We start from the raw sequence: 4,350 nt of genomic DNA on the forward strand, positions 1-4,350 counted from the left end.
AAACATTGGTCTTGCCATGGTCACCATTGATGTCCAGAGTGAAAATCCACTGGACAGCCTAGTTACCATCTTACTGGACGTTCTAGCAGCTGTCCAAGTAAATGCTCCTCTTGGCTCCTTAGAATATGCCTGGCTGAGCTCCTTTTATTCCTACTTCTCTCTCTTTTTTTTAAAGTAATTTTATTTTAAAAATATATTTATTTATTTATTTATTTTGGCTGCCTCGGGTCTGTTGCTGTGCACAGGCTTTCTCTAGTTGCGGCAAGTGGGGGCTACTCATTGTTGTGGTGCACGGTCTTCTCATTGTGGTGGCTTCTCGTTGCGGAGCACGGGCTGTAGGCGCGCTGGCTTCAGTAGTTGTGGCACACGGGCTCTAGAGAGCAGGCTCAGTAGTTGTGGCTCGCGGGCTCTAGAGCACAGGCTCAGTAGTTGTGGCACACGAGCTTAGTTGCTCCACAGCATATGGGATCTTCGTGGACCAGGGCTTGAGCCCGTGTCCCCTGCATTGGCAGGCGGATTCTTAACCACTGCACCACAGGGGAAGTCCCTCCTCTTTCTCTCTTAATGTTCCTTCGCAGAAATTTTCACCAGCAAATACTCCCCTACCTGAATTTTAAAGTTTGAAGTGTGTCATAGTTCAATCCTGGGTCCTTTCTTTTCTTCTCTACACATTTCATTTCATTTCTTTTCTTTTCTTCTTTTTTTTTTTTTACATTGAGTCACCTCATCTTTTTCTAAGGCTTTACATATCAACTCTGGTAATAAGCCTCAAATTTCTACCTCCTGCCAGAATTAGGTATACAACTGCCTAGTCGATTTTCTGACTTGGATGCCTCCTAGACATTGCATATTAAAAAATAATCCAACATTAAAATCTTGTTCTTTCCCCTCATTCTATCTTTATTCTAAGATTTCCCATCATTTTAAATAAATTGTACCACTGTTCACCTAGTTACTCTATTCCAAACTCCAGAGGCATTTCCTCACCATTTATCTCGTTGCATCATGAACAATCCAATATAAGTCTTGTGCATTGTTCCTCCAAAATAAAACTCCAAACAGTGCATTTCTTTAAGCTTTACTACTACCCTAGTAGTGTTAACCTTCTTTCTCCCCTGGACTATCCCAATAACCAATTGGGGTGGGCAAGGATTAGGCTATGTATCTGGAGGTTTCGGCTTCAGCGAAATTTGGGGGCAGGGTGAACGTTTTATTTTATTTTTATTTCTGGCTGCGCTGAGAGGATTTACGGGATCTTAGTTCCCCCACCAGGGATCGAACCCAGGCCCCCTGCAGTAGAAGCGCAGAGTCTCAACCACTGAACCACCAGGGCATTCCCTGTTCTGTTATCTTTAAATCAATCCTCATTAAAAAGAAAAAAATATGTATATGTATAATATACATTATCTCTCTATATATCTTAGTAGGAGATATATCTAGAGATCCTTTACAACCAGTAACTCTATATCTTTAATATAAAGGGACACTAGTACCACTTGCTATAATTTGAAAATAAAATACATTCTTGAAACAACAAGTATTTTTCTTCGTGTTGCAACTTTAACTGGGTCCGTCCAACCTCTGAGAAATGCCAAGGAGTCTGAAGGCCTGTTCTTCAGCCGCTGCAGCAAATTCACTGCAGGACGTACAGTGGAAGCTTTGCCGTGGGTGTTCTTTTATAAATGACATGGGCCTTCTAAACGTCTTCCAGGAGGCCTAGATATAGGGGGTGGGGGTGGAGAGGGAGGAGTGATGCCCTTCTGGAACCCAGTATAGAACCAGAGGGCCTTGAGTCTTCAGTGTAAAGCATCCTCAACCAGGCTAGTCTGACTGCCTAAGGATGTGACACACAAATGAGGGAATATCTAAACTATTCTTTGTTCCCAACTCAAAGTCATCATTCTGTTCTGAAAACTCAGAAATGGAAGCTTCCGGGTTACGCCAGCAAGGAAATGGAGAGATCAGCCTTCTACTTCACCCAGGAGGCCTTTGTGATGCCCAAGTCGGGGACTCTGGCTGTCACACGACTCCTTCTGTCCAGAACCTCCCGGATACCGGCTCCTCCCCCACTCTACTCTGCCCAGCGGACAAAGAGCGAAATCTGTTATCCCTGGGCACCTCAACAGCCCCACCACAAAGCATTGATCTCCCCTCCCCCACCCCTCTGTTCTTTAACCTGAAAGTTAAACGTGGGGCGGCAAGATGTACAGAGCCGGTGCCTGCAGGCGCTCAGCACTCCTTTTTGTAGTGGTTTTTGTTTTGTTTTGTGTCTGATGAGATTTCTACAATGAATATGTTACTTTAAAATTTTTTTGTTTTTTAAAAATTTTTATGGAAATACAGTTGTTTTACAATGTGTTGGTTTCAGATGTACAGCAAAGTGATTTAGTTATATACTATATATATCTACACACAAATATATAAATACATATATTCTTTTTTTTTTTTTTTTTTTGCGATACGCGGGCCTCTCACCGTTGTGGCCTCTCTCGCCGCGGAGCACAGGCTCCGGACGCGCAGGCTCAGCGGCCATGGCTCACGGGACCAACCGCTCCGCGGCATGTGGGATCTTCCCGGACCGGGGCACGAACCCGTGTCCCCTGCATCGGCAGGCGGACTCCCAACCACTGCGCCACCAGGGAAGCCCCCATATATTCTTTTTTAGATTCTTTTCCATTATAGGTTATGATAAGATATTGAGTATAGCTTCCTGTGCTATACAGTAGGTGCTTGTTTATTTTATGTATAGTAGTGTGGATATGTTAATCCCAAACTCCTAATTTATCCCTCTCCCCTGAATACGTTATTTTTTAAAGAAAAAAGAAAAAAAAAACCCTTCTAAGCGCCCTTTTGGTAAAGGGAAATAGTGTTCCTCCGTAGGTGTGACCCACGTGCAAATCCTCCCCGCGCTCCACATGCAAAAGCACTGGGACAAGAGAACCCGGGGAGTTGATCACCCCACCCTGCCTCCCCTGTGAGCTGAGCTTCATATTTTCCAGTCTCTTCCCAAACATCGTTCCTTTAAACCTCCGTAGGGGAAGTGGGGTTCCCGAGTTACCAGGGCGAGTATTCCCTGAGCCCTCAGCTTCCCACCTGCTTCATTTACATTTACATCTCGCTTTGAATAGCCTCGTTATAAAAGGGACAAAGAACTCACAGCCAATCCCAAGCCGTAGTGAGGGCAGTAAAAGAAAAAAATACTGGACGCTGCACCTGACAACCACTGAAATTGTCCCTCTAAGGCATAAAAAATAGGGCCATTCCCAAGACCTCGTGGCGCAACGGTAGCGCGTCTGACTCCAGATCAGAAGGTTGCGTGTTCAAATCACGTCGGGGTCAAGGTTGTGTCTTTTTCTCTTGCCCCAAGGGATAAATTCAGTAGTGAACAAAAGTAAACAAGCATCTGTCTGCGGGCTCCCAGCCGTGGATTTTCTCTTACCTTTTCTTTAGTCCAGAGAAACTTCTTGTGAACAACTCAGCAATGGACAGGCACTTAACAGAAAGATAAGGATGATCTGAAAGGGAAGAAAAACCCAGGTGAGCCAAAATTTAGGTCGTTCCACCCTTTTCCTTATCAGGACTAAGCTTCAGGTAGGACATCAGACGACTTCAGACAGGACATTAAAATGGCATGAGGAGACTTTGTTAACGAATTCACTCTGATGTGGACGTAGTTTTATTGGGTCCCCAGACAGGTATGGCACAGTCTCTCTGGGTTGATATTTGAGTCATCTTGATGAAGTCAGTTTCCCTGTCCCCCCTCCCCAACCTCAACTGCCACCAACAAACAGACTTCATGATTTGAGCTTCCTCTGTTAAAAGCCCCTGAGCTTTGTGGTTAAAGAGAAAATACTGTGAAGTTGATTCAAAGTTTATTACGTTGATGATCGAATTCCTGAATTCTAAGGGAGTGGAAAGCTACACTGGCATTTACCACTTTGTCACTTAGGATTCATTTAAATGCATCTCTCTTAGAGGGATATGAAACAATCAAGTTCCAGATACAAACCAGTGGCCACGACCTCAAAAAGGAAAAACCCAGGCTGGCAGAAATGGGGACGGTTGCAGACTTATCAGGATTAAGCTTTCACTTAATTAATTAAGCCAACCTCAACCCCCTTCCATTTAAAAGTCTGTCCTTTGCTGTGTTTAATAAATAAATAGATAGGTAAATACTTCTCTTTTAGGGAGTTCCCTGGCTGTCCAGTGGTGAGGACTCTGCACTCTCACTGCGGAGGGCCCAGGTTCAATCCCTGGTCGGGGAACTAAAATCCCACAAGCTGCGAGGCAAAAAAAAAAGCCTCCTTTTTAAAAGGTCGAGGATTGGTGAAATCTCAGAATTGAGGGGTA

At 44.3% G+C, this 4,350-nt stretch overlaps 1 non-coding gene across 1 annotated transcript; it reads left to right on the forward strand.

Moving 5' to 3' along the window:
• Positions 1-3,267: 3,267 nt before the first annotated feature.
• Positions 3,268-3,339, forward strand: TRNAW-CCA (transfer RNA tryptophan (anticodon CCA)). Its single transcript has one exon. It is a non-coding gene; the product is annotated as a tRNA-Trp (tRNA).
• Positions 3,340-4,350: the final 1,011 nt, after the last annotated feature.

Source organism: Mesoplodon densirostris, chromosome 16, assembly GCF_025265405.1.
Source record: "Mesoplodon densirostris isolate mMesDen1 chromosome 16, mMesDen1 primary haplotype, whole genome shotgun sequence".
NCBI lineage: Eukaryota > Metazoa > Chordata > Mammalia > Artiodactyla > Ziphiidae > Mesoplodon > Mesoplodon densirostris.